At 35.4% G+C, this 20,717-nt stretch overlaps 1 long non-coding RNA gene across 1 annotated transcript; it reads left to right on the forward strand.

Moving 5' to 3' along the window:
• The first annotated feature begins 9,622 nt into the window (after positions 1–9,622).
• LOC146954096 (uncharacterized) lies at positions 9,623–14,352 on the forward strand. Its single transcript, XR_015011815.1, has 10 exons — positions 9,623–9,712; positions 9,815–9,938; positions 10,055–10,175; positions 10,460–10,525; positions 10,631–10,674; positions 10,769–10,871; positions 11,539–11,646; positions 12,592–12,785; positions 13,170–13,252; positions 13,991–14,352. It is a non-coding gene; the product is annotated as an uncharacterized LOC146954096 (long non-coding RNA).
• The last annotated feature ends 6,365 nt before the right edge of the window (positions 14,353–20,717 follow it).

Here is a 20,717-nt window from a genome sequence, read left to right on the forward strand (position 1 = left end):
CACGTTCCTTTGTTGACGTCCTTTGTTCCATAGAAATGTAAAAAGACGCCAACTGAAGGTTCCAGATTCAGGGCTTTACATAAAATCTCAAAACCCTGAATAAACGCCCAGCTGTTAGGACGTATCTGCGACAGCGCCACATTCAAAGATTTTAGAACGCCCATCTCAAACTCCGTAAAAGGAATCATCACCCCAAACTCTTCTAAAACCCTCATATACATCCGAAATGACTCATCTTAGGTGCTCGCCGAGCTTTGATCATAAACTCGGTCACTCACATCAAAGGGAAGCACCACCACATCCTCTTCATTCCCAGTAGCAGAAGTATCCAACTTACTTCAAACGAAGTCGACGTCCGGCACATCAGTGCATAAAGAGTATTCTCGACGAACTTCTTCCGCAAATTGATTCATCTCAGATACGAAGGGCGATGGCTTATAAGGAAAGATCTCTTGACAAAAGTCCCCTTTAGGATCTGTTCATGAGGTGGCATACAGAAGCACACAGTCACTATCTATACCTGAGCTACCACTATTGTCGCTATCACTAGATAAATCACTAAACAAGTTATGGTCGTGAAGCCCTAATTCATACACTTCCCAATCAATCAAACCATTCAGCTGGGTTGCATTCCTTAAACAATCCCTTTTTAACTGATCATTTATAGCAGAGTTAGTGGGAGAAATAACCCTACCTGTATCATCACACTCCCTAATCAAAACCATGCATAAAACAACAAACTATGAAATCTGAAAAGCTAAAGAGTTTAAAGAAGCAAAACGAAAAAGTACCTGAAGGAATTGAAGAAGACAAACCGAAATCTAGAGAGAAATTATCAGAAAAAAGAAATGGAGAAGGTCGGGAATGAGAAATGAGGAAGCGAGATGACAGAAATGAAGCAGTGGAACGCGCTTTAATAGGAGAGGAATTAAAGTCACCTTGAAAATTGTGCTAGCCTCCTCAATGAGTGGAGACACGTGGAGAAAATCGCCATGATTCCAACATGTCATCACCATTGAAAGGTCTCGAAATCTGAACATTAGATCTCTTGAAAAATTCGAAAGCATGCCTTGAACTCTTTCTCTATCTCGCCCTGCAAAGAGACCAACTCGCGGCGTTTTCGCAAACCACTTTGCCTCTTTCCAAGACTCATGCTTGGAGGGGTGGGAGGGGTTAACCTATAAATAAATCATACATATACCCCTGGGGACTCTTAAGTAAGTTGGGACTTCCCTAGGGGGGACCTTCCAAATATAGATGATAACACTTAAAGAAACATACAAATTATAAGCAAAACATAAACAAATTTCTAAGCAAATAAATCACTTTGACTTGTCCCAAGACTCATGCTTGGGGGGTTGTGGACCGTTAATAAGTTCCTAAAGACCTAAAAGACCTCCAAAAGAGCTTTTAGACCCTCACAAAGGCCTCATCGCCCTCTAGAAGGATCTTGAGGCTCAAGGCGCGCCCTCACAGGGCGCCGCCTTCATCCGCTTCTAGAAGCATCTAGAACGCGCCCTAAATACATAAATACCCTCATTACTTATTGGTTAAGTAACCATAAAATCAGGCCCATAGAGGGCTATAAATACAACCCTTGAGATCCTTTTCAAGGCATGACCAATAAATACCCTCATTACTTATTTGTTCCGTTGAGATTCTTCTATATGTGTAGCGATCACCGTCAGAATTTTATCTTGATTTTTGTCCATGTATTCGAGTCTATTGCTCTGCTAGTGGAGCAGATTTACCAGGTTCGTCAGGACCTCGTTTGTCTTCGGAGGCGGCGAAGCTTGAGGAGATGGAGGAGGAACGTCCTCCAACTGCGGGAGAGGTGGAGGCAGCACCGTTGCATTCAAGGCGGTTGTAGCAAGAACAGAGTTGTAGTGTTGAGGATAGCATCGCTTCCCTCAAGATTCACAAGTTCGAGAATCGGAACCGTCCGACTTTGGAGAATTTTGATCATTGAACGCGGTGCTTGAGAGGTTCTTCTGCGAGTTACAACCATGGGTTCAAAGGTAGGAACGTGTAATCTGAAAAAGGTTGCGGCGGAGATGCGCGTAACAGAAAACGGATATGCTGGAGGATCATTGGACCGAGCAAACGATCCAATCCTTCTATCGCCAAATGATCTATCCGATGAGAACGGCTGAGTCGCAACGATTGTAGAGAATGCTCCGTTTATCGATAACAGCTTCCGGTACAGAGGCAAAGCGTCTTCTGCGGTGGAACGGAGGGTTCCTGCAGGCACGTTAGCACTCCGACGATCAAGTTAGTAATGGAACTGAGAGAGAAAGTCTAAGAAGTGTTGTGAAAAGTGTTGTGAAAAGTGTTGTGTACCTTGAGGGAGAAGGAAGTTCACCCTTATATAGGCGCGCTCGTGGCATAACCTTCTACGGGTTATGCGGCGTGTGATTAGGAGCGGGAGTGGGCACGTGTAGTGTGATCCCGGCAAGGAGGTGTGCTTCGGTTTGGCACAACGCAGGTGAGTTGGCGTACTCCTTTGAGTGTGTTGCCTTAAGGCGGAGTATTATAGTGCTCGTGTAGTCGTGTGAGTGGTCCAAAATAGTTCTAAATGAGAAATTGTGAATGATGAGTGCGATGATTATAGGGAGAGTTTCCTCCTGAACTTGGGCTAAAATACCAGGCTTTTCACACCAGAAAGTCACAAAACAATGCCTTGGCATGCAAGGAACTGGTGCTGAGCTGATAGAACCATGCGCCAGTCGCATGTGAGAGGGAGTTCAGGCGCCAGGAGCCCACATCCATGCTCTATGTGCTTATGTGTAGTGTTTATGGGCGCCTGGCACCCGATTCGGTGCTGAAAACGCTTGTTTCTTCGCCTTTTTGGGTGTTTCCTTCCGTATAGGATGTCTAGGAACTTGGGAACAAAATACCCCCTTCGTAACGTCTTCTGAGCCCTCTTGAATCTTTATTCTTCATCTTCCCGAGGTCTTCACAAATCTTCAGATGTCTTGTTTTGCCGATTTGCATGATTTCTTCGTTAGTTTCAACAAGACACCCTAAAATTGCTATGTTTTTAGAAGAATAGAATTACAAACTAAAATATAGAAAACATTTCAAATGTCCCAATAACATAAGCAATTTCTCTAATACTCCTCTATTCTAGATGTAAAAGCTACTAAAAATGAATGAAAAATGTAACACCCTGTTTTGCCAACATAAAAATTTCACATATAAATCAGAGTCATTCAACATAAACGGAATGCTACACTTCTTAAAAATCATAAATGGAATAAATAACAATTCATCCTTTATAAATTGGTCAACATAAATATTCAAAAACTTCGCAGCGGATTTTAATTCAACAACATAATTAGTCTTGGCACGAATGCCTCATCAAAACATCTCATAATAATCCGAAAACTAAATCATAGTCATGTAAAATCATAAGCAGTACGTAAGGAATAGAAAATAGCCACAAAAGTTCCCATCCCGTTACGTATTAGAGCACCTAAAGACACAGTGAGAGGTAGCCACTCACGACAACAATCAACAGCTACTCATTCTCGATCACCTGGAAGTTACTCATACGAAGAGCAACATTTCCAAGCAGAAGGGGTGAGATTCACAAACAATAATGTTAAGCATATAATTCAACAATTATATTTAACAACATAAAAATCATCAACATATCATAACAATGGTCATGTATCATCATTATCATCATCATAATCAACTTCATAATCAACATCAATATCAACTTCATAAATCAACTTAACAACTTGACACGACAATGCAACTTAACTCGACTATGCAACTCTATCATTTTATTCATGCATGTGGTATCATTCTAGGGCATAAGCCCTCGTCGCTTTTGAGCATAAATATACTCCTAGGGCATTAGCCCTCGTTGCTATTGAGCAAAAAGCTCCTAGGGCATGAGCCCTCGTCTTTAATTGACCATAGGCTCCAGGGCATAAACCCTCATCTTTAATTAAGCATAAGCTCCAGGGAATAAGCCCTCGTCTTTAAGGGTGAATGACTAGCATTCCAGGGCATGAGCCCTCTTCTCTGACACTGATGATGCATGGACTCAACAAGAATACTTTGACGACCAACGACTTCGACGACATCGACAAACAACTTACAACTTTAACGACATCGACAAACAACTTACAACTTTAACGACATTGACGACAACAGTGGTGACGACAACGACAACGACTTCACATCATAATCTCATGTTCATCAATCATAAACAACATCATATAACATCGTATCAAATATCAACAATTCATCATGCATCTTTGTAAAAACATAATAAATTATTAACAACATATTTCATGTCAAACCAAGGCTACTAGAAAGATATCACAATTATCAACAAATTTCATGTTTACAACAAAGATCAATTTAAAACAGAAACATATGAAAAAAACGCAAAAACATGAAACAAAGAATGCTATCACTGTGCAATTTCGCTAAGACCTCCTTGCAGTATTTTCATCATAACTCAAAGACCAAATATCATTTTCACGTCAAACCAAAGCCATTGGAAAGATAAAAAAATTATCTATAACTTTCATGTTTACACCTAAGACAAATTATGTACCGATTAATACCAGTTTTTGTTTCGAAATCGAAAAAGTTGTGCAGAAAGTCCATAAAAATTCACTGTGACCTACGTGCAGTAATTTGACCATAACTCAAGTTCTATAAATCATTTTGACATCAGACCAATGACATTAGAAAACTAACATCCATACCTACAACTTTCGTGTTTACACCTAAGACCAATTCTATACCAATAAATACCTATTTTTGTTTTAAATTTGGAAAAGTTGTGCAGAAAGTCCATAAAAATTCACTATGACCTACGTGAAGTAATTTGCCCATAACTCAAGTTCTATAAATTATTTTGACATCAGACCAATGACATTAGAAAACTAACATCCATACCTACAACTTTTGTGTTTACAGCTAAGACCAATTCTGTACTGATCAATACCAGTTTCTATTTCAAAATTCGGGGCAGAGATAAAAAAAATCAGGAAAAGCAACTTATATTATTCAAACTTCACATTCATTCAAAATCTTCACAATCAACAATAATTCAACATAATTCATACCCAATTCATAATATGACATTAACAACAACAATCATCAAGAACCACAAATCAACGACAACATAACATAAATCATCAATTATCACTCTTTACCCTAATTCTCCAATTCTCAAAAACTAAACCTACAACATGTTAAATGAAATTTTCAGAATCCTAGACTCAAGATTATTGAATGATAGTCCCACCCTTACCTTAGATTGATTGATTGCAAGGATTCTACAGACTTCTCTTCTCTGGTTCTTCTCTTCTCTAGGTTTCTCCTCTTTCTCCAAAACAGTTTTACACGTAATATATTTTCTAACTCTAGCTCTCCTTTTTATATAAACCTTAACCTATTTATTTTCTCTTAATCTCAATTCTGCCCCAAAGCCTCATTATTCTAAATAATTATATTTCTCCGCTAAATATATTCTTCCACTAACTATATTCTCTCACTAAATATATTCTTCCACCAAATATATTCTCCCACTAAATATATTCTTCCACTAATTATATTCTTCCACTAAATATATTCTTCCTCTAATTTTATTCTCCCACTAAATATATAATAAAGTCACTCAATAAAATATCAACATACCACATAATCAAATAAATCATATAATTCGACTCTATCTCAAGAAAAATAATTAAATAACAAGGAGGGCGTTACAACTCTCCCCAACTTAAAAGAATTTCGTCCTCGAAATTCAGAGCACAGGAGAAAATGAATTTAATTATTGCCTAAATATCTTAAACTATATATAACAAAATAGAAACTTCAAACAATATACAAACCACATTAAAGTTAGTCAGTTAGACATGATCACATAATAAAACATAACCATTAATTAAAAAACACAACGACAGTATTCAACCGTCACACGACACAACGACTCATCTACTTGGCCGAACGGACCGACCTGCTCTAATACCAATTGTAACACCCCGTTTTCCCAACATAAAAATTTCACATATAAATCAGAGTCATTCAACATAAACGGAATGATACACTTCTTAAAAATCATAAATAGAATAAATAACAATTCATCCTTCACAAATTGGTCAACATAAATATTCAAAAACTTCGCAGCGGATTTTAATTCAACAACATAATTAGTCTTGGCACGAAGGCCTCATCAAAACATCTCGTAATAATCCAAAAACTAAATCATAGTCATGTAAAATCATAAGCAGTACGTAAGGAATAGAAAATAGCCACAAAAGTTCCCATCCCGTTACGTATCAGAGCGCCTAAAGACACAGTGAGAGATAGCCACTCACTACAACAATCAACAGCTACTTACTCTCGATCACCTGGAAGTTACTCATACGAAGAACAACATTTCCAAGCAGAAGGGGTGAGACTCACAAACAATAATGTTAAGCATATAATTCAACAATTATATTTAACAACATAAAAATCATCAACATATCATAACAATGGTCATGTAGCATCATTATCATCATCATAATCAACTTCATAAACAACATCAATATCAACTTCATAAATCAACTTAACAACTTGACTCGACAATGCAACTTAACTCGACTATGCAACTCTATCATTTTACTCATGCATGTGGTACCATTATAGGGCATAAGCCCTCGTCGCTTTTGAGCATAAGTATACTCCTACGGCATGAGCCCTCGTCGCGATTGAGCAAAAGCTCCTAGGGCATGAGCCCGCGTTTTAATTGAGCATAGGCTCCAGGGCATAAGCCCCCGTCTTTAATTGAGCATAAGCTCCAGGGCATAAGCCCTCGTCTTTAAGGGTGAATGACTAGCATTCCAGGGCATGAGCTCTCTTCTCTGACAATAATGATGCATGGACTCAACAACAATACTTTGACGACCAACGACTTCGACGACATCGAGAAACAACTTACAACTTTAACGACATTGACGACAACAGTGGTGACGACAACGACAACGACTTCACATCATAATCTTATGTTCATCAATCACAAACAACATCATATACCATCGTATCAAATATCAACAATTCATCATGCATCTTTGTAAAAACATAATAAATTATTAACAATATATTTCATGTCAAACCAAGGCTACTGGAAAAATATCACAATTATTAACAACTTTCATGTTTACAACAAAGATCAATTTAAAACAGAAACATGAACAAAACGCAAAAACATGAAACAGAGAATGATGTCATTGTGCAATTTCGCTAAGACGTCCTTGCAGTATTTTCATCATAACTCAAAGACCAAACATCATTTTCACGTCAAACGAAAGCCACTGGAAAGCTAACAAAATTATCTAAAACTTTCATGTTTACACCTAAGACCAATTCTGTACCGATCAATACCGGTTTTTGTTTCGAAATCGAAAAAGTTGTGCAGAAAGTCCATAAAAATTCACTGTGACCTACGTGCAGTAATTTGACCATAACTCAAGTTATATAAATCATTTTGACATCATACCAACGGCATTAGAAAACTATTATCCATACCTACAACTTTCGTGTTTACACCTAAGACCAATTCCGTACCGATCAATACCAGTTTTCGTTTCAAATTCCGAAAAGTTGTGCAGAAAGCCCATAAAAATTCACTGTGACCTACAAGCAGTAATTTGACCATAACTCAAGTTCTATAAATCATTTTGACATCAGACCAACGACATTAGAAAACTAACATCCATACCTACAACTTTTGTGTTTACACCTAAGACCAATTCTGTACCGATCAATACCAGTTTCTATATCAAAGTTCGGGGCAGAGATAAGAAAAATCAGGAAAAACAATTTATATTATTCAAACTTCACATTCATTCAAAATCTTTACAATCAACAACAACTCAACATAATTCATACCCAATTCATAATATGACATTAACAACAACAATCATCAATAACCACAAATCAACAACAACATAACATAAATCATCAATTATCACTCTTAACCCTAATTCTCCAATTCTCAAAAACTAAACCTACAACATGTTAAATGAAATTTTCAGAATCATAGACTCAAGATTAATGAATGATAGTCCCACCCTTACCTTAGATTGATTGATTGCAAGGATTCTATAGACTTCTCTTCTCTGGTTCTTCTCTTCTCTAGGTTTCTCCTCTTTCTCTAGGTTTCTCCTCTTTCTCCAAAACAGTTTTGCACGTAATATATTTTCTAACTCTAGCTCTCCTTTTTATATAAACCTTAAACTATTTATTTTCTCTTAATCCCAATTCTGCCCCAAAGCCTCATTATTCTAAATAATTATATTTCTCCGCTAAATATATTCTTCCCCTAACTATATTCTCTCACTAAATATATTCTTCCACTAAATATATTCTACCACTAAATATATTCTTCCACTAATTATATTCTCCCACTAATTATATTCTTCCACTAAATATATTCTTCCACTAATTGTATTCTCCCACTAAATATATAATAAAGCCACTCAATAAAATATCAACATACCACACAATCAAATAAATCATATAATTCGGCTCTATCTCAATAAAAATAATTAAATAACAAGGAGGGCGTTACAAAAAACATGCTAAGAATAATGTAAGATGACATGTCATCATAACCTAAAACTTAAAATGTTGCTTGTCCTCAAGTAACGAAATAAAAATGAGTTTTATTGTTTGCATTTTTTCAGGAAAAACATATCTTTCTGAATAGTTTCTCATATCATCATTCATCACATTCACAACATTAGCTTACTTACCTCGTTACATTCAAGCGGGCAGGCTTGGAGAAGATAACTCATACACTCAACCACACTCTTTTCCATGATACATGTAATTGTACACCGCTCAATATCATTTTACTCGATCCATATTTTTTAAATGTGACCGTTAGATTGCAAGTTTATATCATTTATATCATCCATGTAAATTTTTACATAAACCCGAAATAATTTGAAATGGTGTTGAGAATCACCAAAATTAATAATATATATATATATATATATATATATATATATATATATATATATATATATCTTATTTACTAAAGCTTAACCCGTAAAGCTAACCCTAACCCTAATATTTTCCCCTCATTTTTCCCTCCACTTTTCTAAGCCATCGGATCTTGCACATTTAGGCGCCATTCAATTTTAGCCATTGATCATATTTCATATTTATCTCTTCTATTTTCCGAAACAACTATTTCATATTTATCTCTTCTATTTTTCGAAACAACTATTTCATATTTATCTCTACTTCCGAAACAAATTGGCCCTATAACTATTTCATATTTATCTATAGCCCTATTTTTCCGAAACAACTATTTCATATTTATCTCTTCTGTTTTCCGAAACAACTATTTCATATTTATCTATAGCCCTATTTTTTCGAAAACAACTAAAGCGAACCCTAACCCTAATATTTTCCCCCCATTTTTCCCGCCACTTTTCTGAGCCATTGGATCTTGCACATTTAGGCGTCATTCAATTTTAGCCATTGATCATCTTACTTAATGCCAGTCGAATTTTGTTATCAAGTTTGCTATAATTTTGGCCAACCGAATTTTGTTATGAAGTTTGCTATAATTTTGGCCATCACTGAGCCATCACACAAGCAAACCCTAAAAAATCAATCTAAGTCAAATTTCTTCCTTTTATCGCAAACAAACCCCTAAAAATAATCAAAAATAAATCAATCAAAGGTAAATTTTCTTCTTTGTTTTATCGATTACTCAGATTATTATTCGATCGATCCAATTTGTTATTGGTTTACTTGATTTGTAATTTGTTTTGTAACTTTGCAGAGTTGTTGGATAATGGATGAATGTTGTTGGATAATGGATGAATGTGTTTCCAATTCTCACACTTTGAATCTCACGCTTTTGTTTCTCACGCTTAATTTTATCAGCTTCCAATGTTCCCTTGATGGTATGTACACATGGCTCAAGTTTCTTCAGATTAAGCGTTCTCTTTCTCTTTACTTTGAAAAAGGAAAAAGAAGATTTGCCTCTTTTCTCATTTCTCCTCCCATCGCCTCCTTTCAGTTTCATCATTGAAACCTAATCGTTTTCACCAGTAAGAACAACAATTTCAATCACCCAAGTTTTTAAAACCCTCATTGCCTCCGCTTCCGGCAATGTCATCTGAAGACCACCGTCCATGGAGGTATACAAGTTGTTCTTTCTCAATTTCTTACTCAATTTGTTCATTCTCGATTTGATATTGATTTCGATTTATGATTTCACTGACAATTCCAGTGTTAGTTATACTATTCCAATTCAATTTTTGATTTCGGTTGAATGATTCTGGTGAGGATTTCAGCTTTTGATTTGTTTCTACCATAGGTTTTAGATTCCATCATGTACCATGTTACAATTGATGCTGACGTTTTTTATATGCATCTGCCACTGCCAGATTTTAAATCCCTGGTTTGTTATGTTTTTGTGCAGACCGTTTTCCTTGAATTTGTTGACCTAATTCCATTTCTCCAGGCACTCAATCTAGCTCCATCTGTTGTAAGCTATTTTTTTTAATTTCAAAATTTAAAATCTGTGTTTGTTTATGTTTCATTTGAATTAACACTAAATTTCTTGAATTTTTGTATTTTTTGGTTTTATTAGGTAAACAATGGTGTTCTTAAAAATGATAAGTGCTAAAATGAATGGTGGGGGGTTCTCTTTAATCAAAAGCAATATTTAAAGGATGTTAAAATTATGAATAAAGAACAAAGCTATGTAATTTCTGGTTCAAATTGACAGAAGAATGAGTCTGGCTATGGTCAGCAACCGACAAATGTTGTAGAGGCAACAAACAATGAGTGTCAGACATGAAAATAGTCAAAGACTTTCTTCCTTTGGTTTGGTAATCCACATCTCTCTCTAACATTCTCTCCGATATAAATTTTGATTGTGAAAATCAACATGTATTTTGATGTTTATAGACTATAGTTTATATATTTTATTTTTGACATGTTTTCTACATGAATCCATATTGATATAAATATGTACTTATTGCATTAGATGATGAATTGATGCTGATCTGCTTTGTCCTTGCAATCAATATGTGGTTTTAAGGTTGTCTCATTCCATTATACTTTGAATATTTATGCAGATCAACAACTTTTATAATCTATGGTTTTGATATCTTGATTTTACTTTGAATTTTTATGCAGATCAACAACTTCTATAATCTATAGTTTTCATATCTTGCATTTTAAAATAACATCTCTAACTTTGATAATTTTCTTTTGTCTATCAATTTCGTATAGTGCGTTTCTTTTAATTTTTTGTGTTTGTTGATTGAGAAAAATAAATTTGTTGAACAATCTAAGGGGGCAATAGTTATTCCTTCTTCTAACTCTTTAATTGGGTGTCAATTTTCCATCTAAGAGTAATTTCAGAGGAAAAAAATCGATGTCTAATGTATTGAAAATGCATTATGGTATATTATTTAAGAGATGGAATGAGATGTGGAAGCATTTGTTGCAGCCAATCTCCTAAGTCTCCCCATTTACACTATTATATGTCAGGAGCAGGTGTATGACATGTGACAAAGGAAATGGACTTCTAGCTAAAGGATCTATCTTGGTCTTGATTGGTACGAGTTTGTAAGCAAAAATAACCTGACTGCTTGAAATGTAAGTTAGTTTTTGTTTGAAAATGATCCTAATGCGTTGTTTGTGGGGATCATTAGAAATTGATATGATAGCGGCTATTGAAACTTTGGAGCCATCCTAAGTACTTATAGTTGGACATACAACCGTGTTTGAGTAGTGCTAGGTACAAACTCTTAACATACATATTTATATCATAATTATAACACTAAATCTCTTTTTGTTTAAACAGTTTGTTGTGTATGTGTTTCTGTTTATCCACTCATATGGCTGCCACTTTAGGTGTTTCTGTTTGTCCAATTGGTTTATGTTTTGTGACTGCTAATGAAGAGTACTACTAACGAAATATGCAAACATTTTATGGTATGAGTTAAAGTGGTTAGGTTTAAGAGTATGAATTAGATAAAAGTGCCTATGGCTACTACTATTGAAATGCATATTTTCATAAGAAACAGATTTCACTTCATATGTCATATTTCACTCAAAGGAGGAATGAAGTCAGTGGGAAACCAATAGGATATGTGAAACTTCTTATGCATACTATGTGTACATGCTTACTGTTCTTGATGTGCCAATATTTTTAATATTTTTGGAACTTCATTTTAGTTTTTTTTTAGTAGTAGGAGTTTCTAAAACAAGATGATAAAAAGAGTACTTCGGAAATTACGTTGGCAATAGTACATATGAGAGTTGTTATTATAGATGTGTATTTTTACCTCTTTCTTAAATTTTGATAAGTTGGTAACTTACATGGTTTATTAATATATATTTTTGGTTCTATTATGAGTTTAGTGTGTATTTTAGTTCATTGGCTTTTAGGACCTTGATTTTATTCTCTTTATCTATGTAACGGTTTTTAGATATACACTGTTATGAATTATCTTTTGAAAGAATAGGTTTGTAAGAATGATCTAACTTAAGAATAGGTTTGTAAGAATGATCTAACTGATACTTTTTTATTGTACGCAGATCAATTCAAATATGTATTGTGTTTTGTTGATGCTCTGACGTCCATGGGGATAAGTGGCTTCGTAGGATTGGTCCAATAACTGATACTTTTTTTAGCAGAAAGTGTCATAGAGGCTGGCTGTTGAGAATTTGCAATTGAGTTTATTATCTGTGTGCTCCATCGCTAGAAGAGGCAGAGGAAAAAGAATTGACATGTGAGTACCTAAAATCGTACTATTATAATTGCTTTGATTTTTTTGAAGAAATTTTGCTTCCTACCATGATATAACCTTGGTAGTGAAATTTTCTATATGGAACAAGTGAGTTGCTAAATAACAAGAATGATGAAAATTTTCCAAATTTTAAATTTCATCGATTGTTTTCAATGTAAATTGAATATGATTTCTCAATATTTTCCTTCTCAACATTTTTCTATAAATTGATTTTACTGTGACCAGAAATGAGCGAGTAGTGAATTTAGAAAACAAGCAACCACAAAGCTAAACAATATTGTTTGTTTTTTCCATAGGCCATATGAGCAACTAGATAAGCTCAACATTCTAAGACAATTGGGGCTCACTTTGCTTTTGCCATCACAGGGTTTGAATCTCTGAATAGTGCAACTGCGGAGCTTAGGCAACACCAGAACTAATAGGATGGCTGTGACAGATGATATTTTTAGGTGTGCCACTACACTTGCATGCATTTTTGCAGCTTCAATGACACATTAATCTGCTAAAAATTCTTGCAAATTATAAATATATCTCACATATATTTTCACTTTAATTTACTATATTTCCTTTGGCTTTTTGTATAGGTTATGATTTGGTCCACTAAAATGCATTTGAATTGACATAGCAATAACATACTAATTTGCACCCAACCCGCTACCAATTAAGGACATCCATTCCGTTTTTCTTGGGTCCACATTGCTCTTTTGATTATTGAATACATTCATTCAATGTTTTATAATGATATGAGTGGCGCATGACATATTTATTCAACAGATGAAACTTTTCATCGTTCAGTTAATATAGAAAGCACTGAAAATTAAAGGTGTTGCCTTCCACAACTGTGTACTGCTATTAGAAATTGAAGCATGTTATTAATTTGATTAAATGTCCAATTATTATGTGATATCTATTATTTTCATTTTTGTGCTTGCTTTTTCCTTAAAAGTCTCTGTAAAATATAGTGTTTGCTTTGCTTCAAGTCTTTGCTGCAGAAGTCTGAGAAAGAAAATATAATGTTCTCATGTTTCAATTATTGTTTGCTTCAAAATACAAAGCTTAGATTCTGAGCTTCTACAATTATTTTCCTACTTTTATGCTGATTTAAAGAACAAATGCTAATTAATAAATTGGTAATGTAATGTGATTGAAACTATTTAGCTAATGTAGTGTATGTTTTACGGTTGCAGACTAGCCAACAAATGGATTTTGAATGATTACAGGGACCTGTTGATGCTTGCTTGATGAAGGAAACAGAAATGCATTTGATCCATTTGGCTGGTGAATTTCTGTTCAGTTCTCAAGTGATCACATTGTTGTATGGCAATGGAGTTTTGCAACTATATTTGTATGCTTCTATATGTGACTATGGTTCCTACTTTTTTTTTTTTGTAGATTAATAGTGATCATAGGTTGGTGTTTTTATCTTCAATTAAATGACTATTTATTGTTGCTTACTTACTATGTTTTAACTCTTTACCTTCTTTGTATGATGGATCATCATGAGACCACATATTAGAATTTCAGAAATCTTAGATTCAATTTTCTATGATTGGCTGCTTGAGCATTATATTTGTATGAAATTCCTCACTTATCAACATTGGTGGTTTGTTTTTTTTACAACATTAAACTTTTTCCTCTTAGTGCTTATCAATATAAAGGTCATTTTTTGTTTTGTTTTTGCATGGATAGTTTCATTAGGCATTGTCATTAGTTTGTGAGTAGAATTGCATGGATTCTAGAAAACATTTTTTTAGTTTTTTCATTAAAGAATGATTGTCCCTTTAGTTTTTTCAAAGAAGGCAATTTCCGATAGCTATTTCTTTTGCAATGACTATCAACAAAAGTCAAGGCCAATCTCTAAAGCATGTGGAAGTATATTTACCATCGCCTGTCTTTTCTCATGGTCAATTGTATGTGGCATTGTCAAGGGTGACTTCAAGATATGGTTTGAAGATATTAGTAACCAACGATGATGGTGAAGAGACGGATGTAACGTCTAATGTGGTCTATAGAGAACTTTTTCGTAATATATCCTAAATTGTGTCTTTTCTTTGAATTAACCATGTTATAGTCCATCTCTTTGTATGACTTATGTAATACTCTATCTTTAAATCTAAACTTTTTCCTTAGTGTTGATTGGTCTATTACAAGTTTACATATTTTTTTTAATAATTAAAGACTCGATATGACCTGTGCGGGGCACGGGTCTGAGTTCTAGTATATAATATATATATATATATATACACACACACACACACACACACACACACTAGTGTATTTACCCGGCGTTGCCCGGGTTAGACATACAAAAGAAGATTAAAAAATTCTATGTATGATATCCGCAAATAAAATTTATCACGGATTGGTACGTGACTAATATCTTAATAAATACACACGAATATAATAAAATAAACCATATTATAAATACTCGTAAATTTATAGATGTACATACAGATAAAATTAACGGGATTTAGTAAAAATATTAACACATATAGAATAAAATTAACTTTTTTTTAAGTTTTCGGACTCACATGAATTCATATTCGTTATTAAATTAATAAAATTATACAATTGATCTGTTACATGAAATAATATATAACTGAATCTCCTAATTAAAGATTTTTGTTTGATTAGTAATTTGTGAATACCTGGTTTGGAGTTATTGAACTTCAAGAACAACATCGTTAATTATTAGTTTTGAGTTATTATAGGGTGTGTTTGACACTCCTATTTTGTTTTCTAAAAGTCCAAAATATAAAAAAAAAAAAAAAACATTTGCGAACAATTTTTAATATACAAAGTAAATTTTAATTTGAAACACGCAAGAATTTCTAAAGAAAAATACCTTTATACAATTTAAACTTAACCAATTGCAATATCAACATAATGGGTACATCTAGATTTACAGACATAAAGTCAATAAGTTGATTTGCATATTCTTCCGATAATATGCACGTGAGTTTCTCTCCTCCTCTGTGTATAATTGGTTGGTTGGACACCACTTTTGTATTCTGTTACTCCAATAATATCTTTAAAAAAATATGAAAGGTGAAGTTGATATCCAATGCAAAAAAAAAGTTAGGTAAAATATTTTTAATAGATAAGATCAAAAGTTTGTTGAGATATTTATATCAAATTAAATATTTCTTTTAAAAAATAGAAAAATAATAAAATTATTGTGAATAAACTTGGAAGTGACACGTGGCATAAAAAACCTTACTTTATATATCTCTCTACGATGCGTGGGAGCGTTTCAAAGAAATGCTTAGACTTTGTCCCCACCATGGTCTAGAGAGTTGGCTCATAGTCCACACCTTTTATAATGGCTTATCTTATACCACTAAGATGTCTGTTGATGCAGCTGCAGGTGGTGCTCTAATGAACAAGAACTACACGGAGGCATACACTTTGATTGAAGACATGGCTCAGAATCATTACAAATGGACCGACGAGAGAGCCATCTCTAGTTCTTCATCCTCCAAAAAGGAGGCAGGTATGTACGAAGTCTCTAACTATGACCACCTTGCTTCTAAAATTGACGCATTAACTGAGAAATTTGAAAAATTCAACGTTAATGCTATCAACTCTACTTCTACTCCTTCTTCTTATGAAATCTGTGGTATAACTGGTCATGTAGGTGTTGATTGCCAACTAGGTAGTGCTATTAATGGTGTTGAGCAAATGAATTATGCTCAATACAACCAAGGATTGAGACAAAATCAAAATTATTACAAAAATCAAAATCCCTATGGACAAGTAGCACCACCTGGTTATGCAAACAACCAGAGATTCCGTCAGAAATCCAATTTGGAAATTTTGTTGGAAAATTCTATTGCCAACCAAAATAAACAACTTCAAGAACTTAAAAACCAAACCGGATTTCTGAACGATTCTCTTTCCAAGCTCAATAGCAAGGTTGATTCTATCTCTACTCATTCTAAAATGCTTGAAACACAAATCTCCCAAATAGCCCAACAACTGTCCACTCTTTCTCACGCACCGGGAGTCTTTCCTGGTCAAACCGAAGCCAACCCTAAAGCTCATGTTAATGTCATATCTTTTGAGGGTAGTAAGTTAGGAGATACTATTGCTAAGGTTCAAAACATCGAGAAAGAAAATGTCTAGCTTTTAGGTGAGAAAACTGTGATAGAGAGTGAGAAACCGCTTGATAAGACCCAAACTCCATCCCCATTAGATATTTCTAAGCTTGAATTAGAGGGTCAGTTCAATAAGTTTGTCAACATCCTTAAAAGAATTTGCATTAAAATCCCCTTTGCGGAAGCTTTGTCTAGGATGCCTCTATATGCCAAGTTTTTAAAAGAAATTTTTTCAAAGAAAAGGGCTATAGAGCATAGTGAGACAATAGCTTTGGCAAAAGACACCCCCTAAGCTTAGAGATCCAGGTAGTTTCGCCATACCTTGTATGATTGGGAGTGAGACCGTTGACAATGCCTTGTGTGACTTAGGAGCTAGCGTTAGTTTGTTACCTTTGTCCCTCTTTAAGCGGATGGGAATAGGAGAGTTGAAACCTACCGAGATAGAATTGAAGTTAGCTGATCGTTCTACCATGAAACCAATAGGATTTGTTGAGGACATACCTGTTAAGATAGAAGGGATATACATCCCAACTGATTTCCTAGTCATTGACATTGAAGAGGACGAAGATGTCCCTATAATCCTAGGTAGACCTTTCCTAGCCACTGCGGGAGCTCTTATAGATGTTAAACTTGGTAGGATTGTCTTTCAAGTGAGTGATAAGATGGTAGGATTTGAGTTGGAAAATGTTATGAAAGGTCCCGCTCTTTATTCTTGTTGCATGCTTAACGATCATAATGTGAAAGAACGTTTTATAGCGTCATCTACACAATATGATATCTTTGATCCATTCTAAGAACTCTTTCTAACCGTCAAGCTAATGACACTAAAAGAGCGCTTCGTGGGAGGCAACCCACGCATTTAATTGCTTTCGTTTTGTTTGTTTTCCGTTGTTTTAAGTGTTTTGTAGGTAATTGTCCAAGTGTGATTCGAGAAAAAATGAAAATTTTGAAGCCCCCAGGACCAGAAGGTTGGCACGGCCCGTGCTAAGGCTGGCACGGCCGTGCCATGTTTTCAAAGCAAATTTTGCAGTACAAAGTCAGTACATTGGTACGGCCCGTGCCAAAAGGTGGCACGGCCGTGCCCGATATCTTGTAAGCCTATAACACAAAAATTTCTTTCCTTCTTCCTCATTCACAAACCACAACCCTCTTTCATCTCTCAAACTTCTTTCTAAACCTCCATAACCACAAATCTTCAAACCTTCATATCTCCCTCAAAACTTCACCAATTCACTCAATTCTTTCACCAAATCAATCACAAACCTCATTCCAAACACAAACCACCAATCAAAAACAACTTTAATCCACCCAAATTGATAATTCACCAAACCCTTATCTCCATAAACCCTAACCCAAAAACCACAAAATCCTAACCAATACCCATACCTAAATCCATAAACATAACCAAAACATCAACCCCAACCCTAAACCAATCCTTTCCACCATAAATCTTCCCCAACCCTAAACCTTCATCCCAACCACAACTAAGGTCAAATGGCTTCAAGAAGAAGAAGTGGAAAGGAACCAGCAGGCTCTTCCGGTCCTCCCCCAAAGAAGCAAGCACAAGTTAAGAATCATGGAATCCAATTCCGAGACAACAAGCAACGGGACAGGTATAAAAATCTCATCTCTAAAACCTTGCATCCTTCTCGGTATCCTGATTCTCATACTTTAGATGTGCTAAAGCTTTTAGATGATGTTGCTAGGTTGATAGGGAAGTTAGGTTGGACTGCTATGCTGAAGCCTATGCGGGGTTATGAAAATTTCACTTACGAATTTTTGAGCTCAATTGTTTTCACCAAAGACAAGTTGAATTTTGATAACCCCAACCATAGAGTTTCTTTCCGGTTAATGAATACTACTTATGATATGTCACTTGAACACTTTTGCGAAGCCTTAGGTTTTGTCAATGAGGGGTATATTCATGATCATTGGGATCCTAGCCTAAAACCGGATAACTATGAACCAGCTGAATTTTGGAAACAAAGCACCGGTCTTAACAAATACATCCCTAGGGCAAACAAAGCTAGCAACATTCACAACCCCGTCCTTAGGTACCTTCAAAGGGTGATGTCTTGCACTATCTGGGGAAGAACCGAGCTAGGAAACACTAGAACCGATGAGTTGTTCATGTTATGGGCAATGCTCTACAACCACCCCGTCAATACTTGTTTTTATTTGATTGATTACCTAGACTTCGTCGGTACTAGACTGGCCGGTAGAGGAGACATAGTGGTGGGTGGCATCATTACATACATAGCTAGGTGTTTTGGAGTATGTGAAGATGAAGGGATCAAACCAATTGAGGGAAACAATATGCTTAACATGGAAACCCTCATTGCTATGAATTTCATTAAACATTGTCCACCTCTCCATTACCAACTCAAGCTAAATGTACCAATCATGTTTTTACTTCCTAACCCATCTCGGACTACCACCGAGGTGGAAGAAAATTGGTTGTATGTTGATAATGTGTAGGTTCTTGGTGAGCAAGATGATGAGGGAGATGGTGCTAACTTGCACCATGAAGAAGGAGAAGGTGCTAACTTGCACCAAGAGGAAGAATACCATGGCCATGAAGCCGGTGAGCTTAATGACAATCAAAGATGGGCATGGATGCGAACCGAGGTCGAGAGGATAAGCACCGAGCAACAAAGGCAAGGTGTAGAACTTTTGGGGCTGAGAAATGATGTCCAAAGGGGCAACCGCTTGTCGGAAGAAAACAATGAAATGCTCCAAAGGATGATGCACCAATTCAACCTCCAAGGTCCTCCTTACGGACCTCAATGAGAACATGTGAGCTTTCCTCTTCCTCTCTTTTCTCTCCCTCTCCTACTTTCTCAATCTATCTCTTCTACTTCTTCTTCTTGTTCTTCTTCTCATTTATTTTCTTTTGAATCATTGAGGACAATGCTTCCCCTAAGTGGGGGGGGGGGGGGGGGGGGGTGGGGCTAATAAAGTGTCTAGAGTCGTAGTGTTTTCAAACTCCCTTGAACTTTATTCTTTTGTTTTGTTTTTATAGCAAGAGGCATGACTAGTAGCTTGTTCTTAATGTAAAATATGGCTTAAATTTTTTTGTTTTGTCTCTTAATTAAAGGTTGTTTCTTGTACATGAAAGTAGTTTCTTGTGTTCCTTTTGTTCTTGCTATACCCATATCTTGTTTTATTGTGAAAATTCTCCAATGAGAAAAGCACCCAGTTGCAATCTTGGAGCAAGTGTATGAATAGGTATTTTAAGGAGCACGTTCTATCTTTAGTGTTAAATTAGACCCTTTAAAGTCTTTAGAGTAAAAGTAGTATAAGTTTGTGTGGGAAAATAATCAAATGTTCTTAATTGTTATATGCTTAATTGTTACAGTTATAATGGGGCGGGAGAATGGCACCAACATGTGGGGGGAAGGACAATCCCTAACTTCCTAATTGTGCTGGTGACTCCCTAATTTGAACTTAAAGTGAAACAAATTCATCATGCTAGGGGGAAAGGACAATTACATCCAAAAAGACTTCCTACGCGGAGATGAAATAAATAAATAATTTTGCAGCACTACTTAGGGTGATTTTGAATCTAGGGGGAAATGACAATTACATCCGAGAAGACTTCCTATGAGGATAGATAGCCCCTATGCATCTGCAGCCCCTTTTGTGCTTAATTGTTAATTTAATTTAATTTTAACTTAAATTCCCATCACTCTTATATGAAATGAAGAAAGGACTTTTCTCGGTTACTTTAGCACTAGGGATAGAACCTGTACCTCATAATATCTGTCTTATACAGGAGCAATAAAAGGGTTGGACTGCACACACACACTCACTTGAG

This window comes from Medicago sativa, chromosome 1 (assembly GCF_051527215.1).
Source record: "Medicago sativa cultivar Bolivia chromosome 1, Bolivia_mono, whole genome shotgun sequence".
Classification (NCBI taxonomy): domain Eukaryota; kingdom Viridiplantae; phylum Streptophyta; class Magnoliopsida; order Fabales; family Fabaceae; genus Medicago; species Medicago sativa.